This window comes from Equus asinus, chromosome 30 (assembly GCF_041296235.1).
Source record: "Equus asinus isolate D_3611 breed Donkey chromosome 30, EquAss-T2T_v2, whole genome shotgun sequence".
Taxonomy (NCBI): Eukaryota; Metazoa; Chordata; class Mammalia; order Perissodactyla; family Equidae; genus Equus; species Equus asinus.
Window position 1 is genome coordinate 20,886,479 of NC_091819.1, and position 16,831 is coordinate 20,903,309.

Here is a 16,831-nt window from a genome sequence, read left to right on the forward strand (position 1 = left end):
AAAAAAGAAAAAAGAAAAAAAGAAATATAAATAATAATAATAATAAAAAAGAGATATAAAAAATAATAACAAACAAACAAACAAAAAGAAAAGACCTCTTTACCACTCCCCAACTTTCTTACCTAACAGAGGCCTTCCAAGTCCACAAATGTAAACTTGGTATTTATTAAACATCTAACTCACCTGCAAGATAATTATCAGACAAATATGATAGAAGGTTGCATTATCATCATCGTCATCTTTCTTGGTATTTTTATTAAGCCATTTTATTTTGCATTTTAAGAGAAATGATTACTAACAAAACATTTTTATTGAATTTTGTCCGTGGTTGAGCTTTGAGATGTTTTTAAATGGGTCAAAATTTTGACTTTCAGATTTTAGAAATGTGTGGGCTTTATAGATGCAACATCTAATTACTGAGGGGGAACAAAATTTAAAAACTGTGTAAAATCAAAAGGACCAGCCTAGGGCCGGCCCAGTGGCGCAGCGGTTAAGTGCGCATGTTCTGCTTTTCGGCGGGCCCGGGGTTCGCCGGTTAGGATCCCGGTGTGGACATGGCACTGCTTGGCACGCCATGCTGTGGTAGGTGTCCCACATATAAAGTAGAGGAAGATGGGCACGGATGTTAGCTGAGGGCCAGTCTTCCTCAGCAAAAAGAGGAGGAGTGGCAGTAGTTAGCTCAGGACTAATCATCCTCAAAAAAAAAAACAAAAAAAAGGACCAGGCTGTGAGCCAGATAATGGCTCATTTGTGCTCCTCTCACCTGTCTGCTTTCATCTGGCGTGTTAGAGCTGCCAACAGCTCACAGGTAATAAACAGCTTCCTGACTTAACTCCATTCACATGTTAACGAATATTTATGAAGCACCTATTACGTGGTAGCATTCAGAAGAAGCCAGTCACATATGAGGAGGAAAGTGGATAAACATCAAACTTGCTAAGAGACCAGATCTTAATTATTCCCACCACAAAAAAGGAATGATCATTCTGTGATGGGCCAGAAGGACCAGCTAACACTACAATGGCAATCATATGGCAGTTTATTAATGTATCAACTCAACACGTTGCACATCTTAAACTTACACAATGTTATGTGTCAAATATATTTCAATTCAAAAATACAGAAAAAAAAAAGAAAGTGGTACATTTGTTCATAAGATGGATCGAGAACTGGAACTGAAGAATCAGAGAGGACAGCTCTTGCAAATCCACTGACAGGAGAAAGAGAATAGAAAAATCTTATTAGGACATTGGAGTCAAAGAGTTTATGTCAATTGAAACAGACAACCCTAGGGCAGAATAAGGAAACCGAGTTAAGACAATGAATTCGGAGCCAAATCTGTTTAAAAGAGGAGCTCTGTGGAGAGCCCACTGTGTAACAGCTGAGAAACAAAAGGTGGATGACAACAGAGAAGGAAAAGAGGGCGGATCCACGTTCCCGCCTCCCTGGGTAAACCCCACTCTCAATGCCCCATTTAGAGAGGAGGAGGGAAATGCTGTTTTCCTGGGCCCCCAGTTTTGTGTTATTTGAAACCTTTCTTTTTCAAACAATCTAATCTAATGGATTAGGTCACTGATTCAAGAGGCAAATTCATTGACGTTCGTGGTTAGTTAATGGACTCATGTGCGCTAATATTCGTTGGCGGTTACCTAACTTTTCCACCGCTCGGTAGCCTTTCTTCATCATGAGCGGTATGGATTTAAGTCTTGTTGTTTTTAAAAAGGCAGATTTGTTTTTTAGTTCAGTTTTTGCAAGAGGTATTATAGTCGTATCATTTGGCAATTTTCCTAAGAGAAGAGAATCTTGAAGAATTTCAAAGCCAACTGTGTTTTTCAGTAAGCTCACATACCAAGGAAGCTGGGAAAGAAGCTTGGAAAAAATGAGATGCAAAGTGAGGGTTGGCACAGAATTTGAATGATGATTAGCAGGGCGGACACCTCATTCCAAAGCATCCAGTTGCACATAGCATTTGCTCAGCAATTTACCAAGAGGACAAAGGTGGCCTCCTCTGCTGCTTGTTGGTGAAAGTTTGCTAGACTTATCTTTGAACGGTGACTGGTAAGTCTGTCTGGCATTATTATTACTATTATCATTACTATTACTTTTATGACAATAGTAACAAGCGTGATTTTTTGACCTCCGATTATGTGTTGTGCAGAATGTAGACTAAGATGCATAGAAGAGACATTGCAGTAAGTTCATGTTTCAAGATTTTGACTCATAAAATACAAAATAATATTGGTCAAGCAAAAGCCCATTGGTCAAGATATAGAAAGATAACCTGTGGCAATTACTTCAGAAGTCTAAAAGGGAATCTGATTGTCTTCTGTAAGAGACAGGTTGCCAAAAAGCGACAATGAGGGGCCGGCCCAGTGGCGCAGCGGTTAAGTTCACATATTCCGCTTCTCGGCGGCCTGGGGTTCGCCGGTTCGGATCCCGAGTGCGGACATGGCACCACTTGGCAAAAGCCATGCTGTGGTAGGCGTCCCACATATAAAGTGGAGGAAGATGGGCATGGATGTTAGCTCAGGGCCAGTCTTCCTTAGCAAAAAAGAGGAGGATTGGCGGTAGTTAGCTCAGGGCTAATCTTCATCAAAAAAAAAAAAAAAGTAAACAATGAGTATGTACTCACTTCCCAGAAAGTCCCGCATGCGACCTCTCTGGCAGGATATTGAAGGGAAGTAAAAGATGAAAGGGATGAGAAGAAACTTAGAACCTGAGCAAACCACCAAACCATCCCAAGTACAGGCAGTTGGCACGTGAAAATTCTACTGCTAGTTGATCATTTTTAAGAGTAATTTTCTTTCCATTTTTTTCTTATCTTTTTTTCAAAGTCAGTTATTAACTTTTCTCGTGAAAAAAGTCCCTGGAATGTAAAAATTTATTCCGAGCAACAGCACACACCAAACCTCCCTCACCGCTGCCGGCTTTCCATCTCAGATTCTGATGGTGTGGAGACGAAAGGCTGAGGGCTCTCCCGGAGCTCACCTTCCATCTGCGAAAGCCACTGCCGGGACAATTCTTTCCCCAGAGAGAAGGCATCCTCTTGGGCACAGAAGCGAGATTGTCTAACAGTGTCCCAGAGCTCTCCGTACCTCAGTTTCCCGATCTGCGCCTGCCATACATGGTGGTCCTACTGCTGGTTTGAAAAGTATGCTACAAATATGAAGGTGAGCTCCAAATGAAAATTTGAGTAGAGTTTGAACAGTCCAACCTACAGCTGCCTCCTTTATGAATTAATTTCTCTATTGAATCATTTTAAATCCAAAGGGCTCTGCAGATTACCCTTGGGTTAATTCTTTCCCGAAGCAAGAAACTCCAGGATGAAATTAGGTGAAACCCAATCCTTAAATACTTGCCTGAGTGTCTAAAACCGTTATAAGAAGTTCTTTCCTGAGAGTCTTTAAGAAAAGAAATTCAGTTTCCTGAAATAGTTCAGGCTTCACGCAAAGCTGTTACTCAGGAGGGTTAAATTAAACAACCTCTAAAAGTTTTTCCAATTCTTTTTTTGTTTTTAATTCTTTTATGCTTTCCCCCCTCTCTCATTTCAGAGATAATCAGCAAGGCTCCTTGGATAAGGTTATTATATTCAAGTCTTGCCAAAAAATGTAAGAAAAAAAACTCCAATTTGATGGGATCCAGAGGAACAATTATGCTTTCTAAAAATAAGATGAGCCGAAGCTAAGGAAATGAAAACGTTTCTAAAGAAGAAGGTCAGGACTTCTTTTGTGGCCTCCTTTCATCGCTGGGTTATTCACTGTAATAGTAGCCTGCCATTTCAAACTATGACTCAGGGGCCTGGTCATGGGTTACAGAGCATTTCATCTGTGGTCACCCCACCTGCCCACGAGAAATTGATGGTTAGCGACTACGGAGCAGGTTACTCACTGAATATTATTCTCCACCGTAACCTCCTGACCCTTGCCTCATCGAAAAGATTGGTGCTATTCTGCTTTTACCTACAGAGAAAGAGCAAGGAGGAGATAAAATAGGACCTTGATATTCGGGGTTGTGGCTCATTTCTGAAGGTCGGACATGAAAAGCTGTTTCGAATTTTGCCCCATTCGTTCTTAAAACCGCAGCCCAGGAATTTATAAGCATAGCTGCCCTTTATCTCTCCCAAGAATGAAATTGCTTTCTCCAATAGAGTTTAAAGGGATGAATTAATTGGTGTTTTTGGCAGGAGTACTCTATAATTGCAAAGTACTCTGAGTATCACCATATAGTTTTTTCCTTAGATGGTCCATTAGGAGGAACTATGGCATTCCCAAAGCTATTCTTTAATTAGGTCAGCAGCATCTGCCAAGAATCCGCTCTCCTCTCAGACCAGGTTTAATCACAGTGACAAGTGACTTTCAAGTTTATACCCACACACTCTTAGATTTCTGATTTGCCCTAGAAGAAGGTTCTGATCACAGTGTTCTGAGCGCTGGCCCCTGGGCCTGACTTCCCTGTCTGTCTGGATTTGGGATTTTTGGCCTGCCCTTACCTTGTGACTTGCCCCCCTGGATTGCTGACCCATTCTTGACCTCTGACAACAGCACGCTCCTTAACATCTGTTCTACCTGCATAGAGCCTGGTCTTCCGCCCGATTCTTAATTCTGATTATTAGGCTCCTGGACCAGGCCAATTCTCACAGCCTAAGGAGGATGAAGATGTCCTTAGACTAAAATGGCCAAGACCAGAGCTCATGAATGACAAGGACAAACAACCCAAGGACTCAGTGATCATACAAATGTCCAAATGGGGGGCACATGAATTGCTGTAAGGCCTTAGATTTCACATATTATATATATGAGGTTCATATATTACAGTTAGTTACAGGACACTAATGAGAGACAGACTTTTCAAACCTAGGTCACAGAACACTGAGCATAGCCCTCAAAATGCACCCTGGATCACACAGCAAAAGATACGCAGTCACGGAATTGCTGCTGGGCCAATGTGTCAATCACGCCCCGAGGACAGCAGGCTGGGTGGCCACTTAAGACCTGAACATCAAGAAGCTAGAAGAGGTGTGGAAATTCTGAGAAGGTCTTTATCATTTAGAAACAGAAAGGCATAGTGTGTCAAACTACTTCCATTCCATGGGAAACTGTTATTCTAAATGCTCAAATATGTTGGGGTATTTAAAATGACAAGAGTAGTTTGGACAATAGCAGCGGCTGTGGAAGACCAGAAGGAATGAGGAGGGGAGCGAGGAGCTTGGTCACGGAACCTGCTCAGGCACTGATTGGGCGGCTCTCAGTTCCTTTGTAAAAGGTGAGGAAGGTAATTCTAAATCACATTTATAGCCCTTCCAGTTCTGAATGATTCTTTGACCTTGAGATAGAATCACAAGGCTGGAAAGGATCTTAGAAGGTACTTAAGTCAACCTCTAAACTTTCAGAGACATAGAGCACAGCCTCTCCCTGGCCAGCCCAGGCCCTTTCCAAACAGTTCTTACCAGGGGAAAGTCTTCTTTATCTTGAACTCACACCCTCCAACCTGTATTTTCCAACAAGAAGAAAGAGAGTAGCACCTCCCCTCCCCTACTGTGAGCGTTCTACCTCTGTTAATACAGCTCACATATGAATTAGCATTTGAAGGACAGTCATATCACATCACTGAATTACGTTGATCTTATAATCTTTTTCACATGTGGGCATTAAGCAACACCTCTAATAGTCTGTGTTGTTTAATTGGGATTTTTATTCCAAGTATAGAACCTTAAAATTTACCCCTGTTGGATTTTGTCTTGTTATTGTTGAAAGATCCTGTAAGAAAAGCCCAAGGCAAAAAGGGATCAGTAATGGACCTTAAGAAAAAGGGAATAAGAAATAGGCCTAGGGGCAGGTCCCATGGCCAAGTGGTTAAGTTCATGCGCTCCGCTTTGGCAGCCCAGGGTTTCTCTGGTTCGGATCCTGGGCGCAGATGTGGCACGGCTCATCAGGCCATGCTGAGGCATCGTTCCACATAGCACAACCAGAGGCACTCACAACTAGAACATTCAACTGTGTACTGGGGGGCTTTGGGGAGAAGATTGGCAACAGATGTTAACTCAGGTGCCAAACTTTAAAAAAAAAAAAAAAAAGAATCAGGAATGGGCATATCTGGAAGACAGAAGAAAATGGAGCATCGCTTTCAAAATTCTGAGGGAAAATGATTCTCAGCCCCAAATTCTATCTCATATATCAATTAAGTGTAAAGGTAAAATGAAGCTTTTTTAGATATAAACAGTCTCAAAGATTTCCCTCTTACGTATAGTTTCTCAGAAAGCTACTGAAGGATGTACACCATCAAAACAAGGAGTCATCAAAGAGAGAGGAAGATACAAGAAACAGAGAAGTCCCAACTTGAGAGAAAAGCAAAGGATTTCCCTAGAATGACAGTGAAGAGATATCCTGGGAAGACAGCTGTGAAGCAGGCAAGAGAGCAGCCAAGTCAGATTGGAGCAAGTTGGAAAGCCAAGGGAAAGACTTCTTCAACAAGACGAGCATGATAGAATACAGGATGAGGTTGACAGTGTGGAGAGGAGATTTAGACAATTGTGGAGAGTTTCTGGTTGATTGATTATAAGTATAGAGGAACCAAGGAACAACAAGAATTTTTTTTAAAAGACACTTATTGACCTCAGGGAAAATAAAAAGTTGTGCAAGAAAGGGTAAATCATCATAATACGCTACCCGGTTCATCTGTGACTACTATCCGCACAGTTATAATAATGAAAATATGGAATCGCATTCTACCCAGGATGGGATGGGGGGACAGGAAGTGTGCATAAATATGGTAGTGGTGTGGTGGAGGGCAGTGATGAAAGAGAATTCAATCCTTTTCTTCCATGGTAGGAAGTCAACAAATAATGTCTAAAATGGAAATACGAAGAAGTAACAATATGAGCATGTTATTTAGAGACAGGAAGATAAATACCAAAAGAATAGTATTAAAGATTTGAAAGTTGTTGCCTCCGAGGAAAGAAATAGGATGCAAGGGAAAGCCATATTCTTTGTAACAAGCCTTGTAGAATTATTTGACTTTACATGCACAAAAGTTGTAATAAAAATAAAAACTAATCTGAAACAAGAATGAATAAATGAATGAATAAAAGAAGTAAGCCATCTAGCCTCGCTAAGAAAATCCTTTGATGATGAGTGAAGAGGGAACAGAACCCATCCAAGACTTCAAAACCAAGTGGGAGAGGGATCAGAAGCGACGTGAAGGAATGAAGACCGCTGTTTGGACAAGTAATTGGATTTGTGGGAAAGAGGAAACGTAGGTCAACCACCACGGGCTATCAGTTTCACCTTCGGGATGTTTCTTTACTTTACTCACTTCTATCCAGCTCCCTTCTAGCTATCCCAATCAAGGCAATCAGCATCACTCTCCTGGGGGACCACAAGCCTCCAGCTTTAGTCCCTTCCAATCCACTCTCCACGCAGCATCCAGACAGCCCTTTCTAAAATAGAATTCTGATCATATCACTCTCCTGACAAAATGCATTAATGGCCTTTCATTGTTTACAGCATAAGACCAAGTAATTTGACAGGGACTATATATTTTTGAACGGCCTCTCCAGCTTCATTTCTCCACACCACTAAACTGTATGAAAATGGTCTCTTATCTCCACTTACCTTGCTCTCACTCCACTGAGCCTTCACACTCTTGCCCCTTTCCACCTGCCTAATTCCTACCCAACCTTCAGGACGTGGCTCTGCAAAACATTCCCTGATCCCCTCCAGCACCCCATTACAGCATTTAGCACGCTTATTCCAGTTTCTAGAACTCTCCCACTAGCCAGCAAACTCTACTAAAGCTGAGACAATATCTGTCTTAATTCCCCTATTATTCATGACTCAACTGATTACAAATGCTAGCCCTCCAGTGCAAACCAGCTCACACAAATGGGAATTGATTGGCTCACATGGGTCCAGGCATGGAGTATGTCTCAGCCACAGCTGGAGTCCTCAGCTCTCTTCCTGTATCTTATCAAGGTCTCTCTGAGTGTTGGTCTTATTCTGTCCCACTACAGATGGGCTTTCTCCACTTGGCAAGGACACCAGTTCCCATCCTTTCAACTTTGAGATTCAAAATAAGGAGGCAGTCTTTCCTACTAGCTCCAGAGAAGAGTCCGAGGAAAGACTCTGATTCTCCTTGCTTGAGGCAAATGCCAACACCTGAATAAAGGAGCAGAGTCCTCTGGCCAGGCCCGAGTTATTGTGGCCAAAGGAATTAAGCACTCTGATTGGCCAGGTCTGGATCTGTTACCAGAAGACAGAAGGGACAAGAATGTTCTCAGAACCATAACTGCCACACTCACCTTATGTACTCAGTGCCCAGTAGACACACAGTAGATGTTCAACGAATATTTGTTAAATAGATACACTTATGCTCTGGGTGCATGATGCTGTATCTGTTCTGTTTTCTGGGGATAATTTAGTAAAAGCATGTGATTTCTATAGCTAATTAGTTGGAAGAAAATGATGATAATAGTAGCAAACACTTACCTAACTCTTTTTATGCACCAGGCACTGTTCTAAGAGCTTTATGTATATTAACTTACTTAATCTTCAAAAAAAAAACTCTATATGCTGTAGATAGTATTATTAATGTTGCTGAAATTGGGATGATATCTAAATCAACCAGTCTGGGGGAATCAGCAACAACAATAGATACTCCTTGGTAATTCAGAGGTTGTAGAGGTTGGCAGAGCAGACAACTGTTGATGCCAAGATTAAGTCCTACAAAGAACTAGACTGTCTTTGTCCAGAAGAGGCTGCAGGCCTCTTGAGTGACCAGCCTCTCCTGGAGAAGGGGCCAATAACTGCTAAGACCATGGCTGTGTCATACCAGGAGCTTGCCTCCTAGGAACTATGTCCCTGTCACACACACAGGGCTTCCTTGAAGAACTGTATTCTTATTGCACCCCATTCTTCCCTGTCTTGACAAACATTTTGCTCTAGATTACAGAAGAGCTGCAAACAAGCCCCTCTCCATCCTTCTAACCAAGGTCACAGAAAAGGGAGAGACAGGCAGACAAACAGAGAGAGATTGAAATGGATAGTGAATGGGAATGAAACAATTACATTCAATTTTTCATTATGATTAATAGATACCACTTAAAACTATTCATTCATTCAACAAATATTTATTCAGTTTCCACCATGTGCAGGCACTGTAATAAGCAGTGGTGAAATAACAATGCCAAGGCAGTCCCTACGCTCAGTAAGCACAACCTGTGGGTAGTCTGTCTACTTCATTGTGTACTTCTTCAGAATACGGCCCTTACAAATGGGGACAAGGAGATGGGTGCAGGATAGGATGTCAAAATGGCTAGAGTATTCTGCTGGGCAACATGACTCCACTGAACTTTGCTCCAGGCAGCTCACACTGTGTATCCTGTAGCCTTTTGACCTTTTCCATGGAGCAGCTTGATCCCTAATCAAACGGCCAGTGATAACATAGATCAGAAAATTGAAACTCAACAAGCTAGGATCGAGGACCAAAGAACCCGACCTCAAGAGACACTAGTTCCAAGAATATTTAGGGGATTCTTGATCATGTTAAGGGGTAGTGAAATGGTTCCTGAAAAGAAAGAGAAAAAATAAAGAAAAAGTAAGAGCCTAAAACAAATAGTCAGTGGGGAAACTAACGATTTCAGTAATAAGCCTAGAAACAAATCTTTTATTGGTTTTAATGCCACAGCCCTTGGCTTACCCCAAATAAAATGATGACGTGTTCCTGTGGATTCCTTGGAGAGTTCATCCTTGTACCATAATTAGGTTTTTAAAACTCGTTTGCTTGTGTGTTGTTTAGAACTCCTAAAAAGATTTAAGGTAGCATGCTGCTATAATATTTTCAGAGAGAAATTGAACAACCTGTGAGGTTTTCTTTATTTCTTATAAAAAGGGATTTCTACTGACTGGAGAAAAAAATTATCTGAGTGAGAAAGGAGTACAATATGCTGGTGTGCTAAAATAACATTAAGAAATTCTCTGCGTCAAAAGAATGACATCCAAAGTATGCCTTTTAGATCCAACATTTTGCAGAGGAAAGAGTGCTATGCACTATGTAAATACTTAGAGGAAGTTAGATTATTTTTTTAAGATACAGAGATAAAGGTGATACTGTCAGAGATACCGTTGTGGTGTAATGACGGGGCAAGCTTTGTGACAGAAACCCTTTATTGCAAGTGTTTAAAATGTGGTTATAAAAGAATGCGCTAATAGTGAATGCCTGACCAGCAATCAGCTCTAGTTAATTTTTCACTAGGAAAGAAAAGGTAATTCTTTTTCCAGCCTGTTAAATATATTGATGGCTTTTCAGCAGAACTTTATTATTGTGAATCTCTTTCACTTGAAAAGTTTATTTCTGACATTTGTCACCTCAGCTCATTAGGGAGATCATTATACTAATGGATTCTTAAGCTTGTTTTATAGGAAATGAAAGCCTAGGAGGATTAAGCCATCTTTCCTTGGTCATTGCTATGGGGACAGGCTGGGAACCATGTCCTTGGATGGTAGTAGCCCTTTGCTGCCATCTCCAATTTTGACCTTCGATGACATTGCAGAAGGCCTAGGAAGTGTCTAAATGTAAACGGGAAGAAAAATAACTTCCGTTTGCGCATTCCCAAGCCTATGGCAGGTCTTCCTGGATCCCAGAAATCTCCATTTCAATTTTCAACATTTCAGTTTCGTTCAAAGATAATGTTGCAGACATTTCTTCTAACCACTAGTATGAGTAAGGTTTAATGAATAATGAGCAATCCCCCACCAACTTGTACAGGTGGAAATGGACCTGAAGGTCATTCATCCATTCCATGAATATTTATAGAGCAGCAACTGAATGTCGGCGTAACAAAGTCCCAGCTCTTAAGGATCCCTCAGGCCAGGGGAGAAATAAGATAATCACATATGCAAAATGAAATAATAGTATAGGGCCATGCATCATTAAACCATAAATGAATGGAGCAAGCATTAAGTAGCTATGGTTGACCTTAAACAAATAGACAACCAGTTATTTCTCCAGCAAAAATGCCTTTATTCAGAATCAACAAAAAACTGTAATTTGGCTTCTGTAACCATGGTGAGCCACAGGCAAATTCTGAGCAACAGGAGGAGGAGAAACTCTTTTATAGAGGGGAAAAGGAAGTTGGGAGAGCTATTGTAAACCGAGAGTCCACTGGAGGAGACTGGCAGTTTGAAGTTTAGTGGCTTTTCGTTGGTTGACTTGAGACAGTCTCTCATTGGCTGAGCTGTTGCTGGGCAAGAAGAGGAAGTCTTTCTTCTTCCTGTTGGACTCTGCAGTCATTGTAGGAGCATAAGAGCTCCCCCTTCTGGCCTCTTGACTTTATTTTAAGTGAGGTTTCTGTTTATTAATTTTCACATTTTTCCCTTTTGATCAAGATCTTTCTATGAAAGCATCATTGATCAAGAGTCAGGTTTTTCCAGTTTCATCTGTCTTTCGTCTTTCAATGCCAGGAAGGACCTTTCCTGGGTGTCATGTCCCACATCAGAAGAAAAGCGCACAAACTAGAAACCTCTTGAGGCCATATTCGAGTTATAACAAGGGGTAGAAGAGAGATCTCTCAGGCATTTTTGTTTTCTAAACTCCCTATGTTATCAGCATCATAGGCATTGGAGATCATCTGAAGCATTATATCATCATTAAAGGTTTGGTAGACAAATTTCCAAAAGGCCCAGTCTGGACATCTTGGGAAAGCTGTTTCATCAGACGTCATTTGCCCCAATTCCCAGGAAATCTTTACTTTTAAGTCACCAGATGATGTGAGGTCCAGTCAGGGTTTGGTACTTTCTTTAGGCGTGTCACCTGACTCTGAGAGTCTATTCCCTGGAGTTCTGTGGCACAAGGGTTAGTTAACAGTACCTGCTGTAAGCATAGGGAAAGGGGCCTTTCCAGCGAGGTTGAAGAGAGTCCTGAAAGTGTCTTTGCCAGCTGACAAAATCTCCAGGTTGAAAGTATGATGTTCAAGGTCTCTGCCTCCTGACCTGTAAAAAGATGCTCTACCAAAACATGGTTATTTTTAGTAGAGTCAGTTAGGCCTTTGCAATATTGGAGTATATCTCCTTTTGTCAACTGTGGGTCAAAAAGGGAGGAGCCAAGTGCATTGGGCGTCCTGTGACTATCTCAAAAGATGAGAGTTTATGAGTTCCAAAGGGGGTGGATCTGAGATTTAGAAGGACCAGTGGCAACGCTTTTGGCCAGGGTATTTGGAGGGTCTCTAAAAATTTTGCGAATTGAGTCTTAATACTGCTGTCAGTGCATTCACCTAAACCAGAGGGTTGAGGGTGGTAAGCACAGCGAAAGTGTAAAACCAGACAAACAGTGCAGACTTGTCGAAGTACCTGACCAGCAAAATGGGTTCCTTGATCACTATGAAACTCAAGAGAAGTTCCCCAGATGGGATCATCTTTTCCAAAAGGACTTTAGCCGCAGAAGAGGCAGCTGTCTGTCCACAAAGGAAGGCTTCAGTCCAGTGAGAAAACATGCAAACATGACTAAAACTTATTTATATCCATAAGACAGGGGAAGTTACATAAAATCCCTTTGCCAAAACTCAAATGGTCCATTAGGCATATGAAATGTCTGGAAGCAGTACGAACATGCATCCCCGGATTGTATTTTGGACAAGTGGCACAAGTGAGGTAGGCACTTTTTGTGGGCTTGTAAATATTTCCCCATCAATATTGATTCACGAAAGCTATCATTTTGTCAGTAGACCAACAGTTTATGCATGTACAGTGGTTCGGAGTGAGAATTTTAGAGGACAGAGCTCTCTTTCTTTACCAAACCAACAATCATTGACTTTCCAATTTTGTTTTTCCTTTTCTGAGGCCAGTTGTTGGGCTTCTCTAGTCCGTTTTTCTAAGTTATCACTTGGAGAATATCCCTTTGGACCATGACAGAGGCTTGGCTGCTGTTGGTTCCTTTAAGGGCAGGATTCCTCACAGAAATGTCAGCAAGGTGATTTCCCTTATCTTCCTGAGAGTCAAGTTTAGAATGCCCCAGGATCTTAGTGATAGCTGAAGAAGCAGGTAAAAGTATAGCATCCAATAGTTCCTGAACACATGGGCCATTTTTTAATCTTATGTCCACTGGAAGCAAGGAAGCCATGTTACTTCTACAACATTCCAAGATCGTGAGATACTCCAAAAGTATATCTACTATGGGCATAAATGTTGTCAGTTTTGCCCTTGGCTAAAGCACAAGCCAGTGTAGAATCATATAGTTCAGCCTGTTGGGCCAAAGTAGCCACAGCTAAAGGTGCTGCATCAACAATATCAAAAGGAGTTGCAACAGCACACGCTGCACAACACTCACCTTTGAACTAAGAACCATCATGAACTAGGAGAAGTTGGCGTTACCCACAGGCGTTTCCTGCAGATCATCACAAGGAGTCAGGGGGTGATCCTTCAGCTTCAGGCAGCTGTGAGGGACTTCGTCAGGGAGGGGAGAAGAGCAGCAGGGTTAAGGTTATCACAGTGTGAAGGAGTTATGTGAGGAGAGTTAAAAGAATTTCATAGGAGGTGAGGTGGCTGGTCGAAATATGTTGAATGTGACGAGAATTCAGGAGGCCTTCTACCGCATGAGGTACAAAATGGTTAAAGGGCACCTCACAATGATTTTCTCGGTGGCCTTAAACAAAAACACAGTGGCAGTAATGGCTCTAAGGCAAAGGGAGGGAGTGTCCCCATGCCACGGGGTTCACTTGCTGGCTATAACACCCTATGGGTTGATGGTGGCAGCCGTACTTTTGAGTGAGTGCCCCAAGGGCATTCCCTTCCTTTTTATATACGAAAAGGAAAAAGGGATTCTGATAATGGGGATGTCCAAAGGCACGTGGGTTCACCAAACTCTCCTTTAAGGCCTTAAAGCCTATGCCATTCAGTTCTTCCCATAAAATCGAGTTGGGGCTGTTGTTCTTTAGTAAAACATACACAAGTTTGGCCATTAGAGAGAAATTGGGAATCCAATTTTGGCAATCACCAGCTAGACCGAGAAAACCTCACAGCTGGTGTTTAGTTTTGGGTTTGGGGAAACTTAGGACACCACAAAACCCATGTGGCTCTAGGGGTAGCCCTTGTTCTGAATCAGATGCCCTGAATGTCTAGCCTGCGTTTGGGCAAGCTGCAATTTTTCCTTGGCAACTTTATGTCCCTTTAAGGCTAAACGCTTTAGCAAGTGGAGGCTGCCTTCCTGTGAGGAGACTTGGGAGGGAGAGCCAAGAAGTCAATGGCTCACAGACTGAAAGAAAGCAGAGCCCCTAGGGAGCTTTATAGCATCCAGATCAGCCCTCAGGATTGGTGAGAAATAAGATGCGCTCTCAGTAAAACCCTGAGGCGCCACTGTCCAGGTGAATTGTTTTCCTTCCCTGGTGAAGACAAGAAGGTATCAAGACTAGCTTCATCAGCTAGAATACTAAAGAATGCACTGCAGAAATCAATTACACTAAAGAATTGACTTCCGGTGGGAATGGGTGCTAGCCGCGTATTAGGGTTAGGAGCAACAGAGGGTCGAGGGATAACGATGTGGTTTATCGCTCGGACATCCTGGGCAAACCTCCATCCTCGGCCCTTGGGTTTTCCCACAGGGAAAATAGGAGTGTTACAGGGACTACACAGGGATAATGAGGCCTCGAGCCTTGTAATCTTCTATTATGGCCTTTATACCCTGAGGGCTTCTTTACTTATAGGGTATTGATTAATTCCGGGGAGAGGTTTTGAGGGATCTGTTTGAATCTTGATGGGAGGAGCGCTGTGACTTTTACCAGTATCAGTTGAAGGTTTTGCCCATAGAGGGTGGTAGCTGATTCAATAGGGACAAATGATCAGTATTTCCAGAATCAGCTCTCATACAGTCAGAGATGGAGCAAATGAAAGATGGCAAAGGGTTACTAAATTCAGCTGGTTGGCTGATTGGATGACTGCTGTCAAATTCTAGAATTATTCCCCCCTTTAAATTCGACACGATATTTTTCTGAGAAGTCTTGGTGTAAGAAATGAACAGGGGTGGAGGAACTAAGGAGAAAAAGGACGCGTGTCTCTCAAACGGCCTAAACTAAAGGGAATGGGTTCCGAGACAGGAACCTGTTGAGGTTTATTAGAAATTTCAATATTTGACCTGTTTGAGTTCTCTGAGGCTGCTCGATAGTAGTGGGGCTGAGCACCAAGACTGTGGCTCCAGTGTCAGTTAGGACCGACAAAGATTTATCTCCAATCCAGAGAAATTTTTCTCCAAGCCGATTAAGAGGGAACATTGGGAAAAAGCTTCTGTGGTTCCCCGGAGCCCCATCATTGGCAATTTGGAGGACATTGGAAAGAGAGGGCTGATGGCACCTGAAGTGCTTAAATTTGTAACTGTCTCTTTGCCAGTGTCCTGGCTCTTTGCACTAATAACAGAAACTAGGAGAATTTTGGTTTCGTATAGGGCCTTCATTTGCTGGAGTTGAAGGTTAAGAACTTTAGCGGTCTTTCTTTTAGGCTACTCACCTAGGGTGCAAGAGACCTGGTTTACCAGATTAACTAAATCTGCAGGGGACATAGTTTTCCATTGCATCCTGGCCCTTTCTACCCGAAGGGCAAGGTCCCAAGTTCAGCCTATTAATAAACATAGAGTTGAAAGCTACCCGGGTGGAACCCAGATCTGGAGGAAGACCAGAATATTCTTTTAAAACAATCTGAAGTCAACTGTGAAAGTCATCAACAAGTTTTTCATCAAGTTTTTGTTTTGTTTTGTGTTTTGGCACAAGCCTGAATTTTGTTCCAGTCAGCAGGCTTTGGGAAAGCCCTAGGAATTGCCTGATGAAATCGTCTAGCGATGGCCTGAGCCTAATCATACAACAGGTCAGGGGCTGGTCTCCCGGTGGTAATTCTAGAGACCATTCAGGATGTTCTCAGTTAGCGGTTTTCATCCAATGCTGGGCCTGGCCTTCACTGACAAGCATATGAACCAGCTGCCATAAGTCAGAGTAGCAAGGTTGATAAGTCTGAATGACTATATTAAATTCCCCAGCAAATCTGTAAGGATCTCTGGTTACTTTGGGAAAATCTTGGACTACGGTTTGCAGTTCAGCTTTGGTGTAGGGAATCGGAGAAATTAAGGTTTAGCCTTTGGAGCCTCAGAAGGCTTAATTTTAAGGGTCAGGTTCTGATAAGTTCAGAGGACAAGGAAGTGGGGAGAGGTTTAGGGAAAAGGGGAAGTTCGGTGAGAGAGTTAGTCTGAGGGAACTGAGGGTGTAGAGGAGGTGGAGACGATACAGAAGGGAAGGAGGAAGACGGCAGCGGACGTGGGGCCAGAGCGCAAGGAGCTGGGGGAGGAGAACGTGAGGCTTCGGGAGCCATTTTATCTTTCCTTCATTGTTCGTTTGCCTCGGTTAATCTTAAAATTATATTCTGCAAAGAGGCAATTTTAGACTCCTGATAATGTTTGGAAGCCTCAAAATACCAATCAAAATAGGCTTTCCATTCAGTTTTGGAAATTACAGAGCTGTGGTTGTCCAATTTGGCTTTAAGAAAAGTAAGTTTGGGGAGTTCAAAAGTTCCCCATAATGGCCATGGGTAGTCTAAATTACTTTTGGTTAAGTCAGTCCATTTAGTGAGAAATGTGCATGAAGAATGACCACAGTTTTTTTGGGGGGGGCGGTTAGGTTTTTTGAGGACGATTAGCCCTGAGCTAACATCTGCCGTCAATCCTCCTCTTTTTGCTGAGGAAGACTGGCCCTGAGCTAACATCCATGCCCATCTTCCTCTGCTTTATATGTGGGACGCCTGCCACAGCATGGCCTGCCAAGTGGTGTGTATGTCCACACCCGGGGTCCGAACTGGTGAACCCCAGG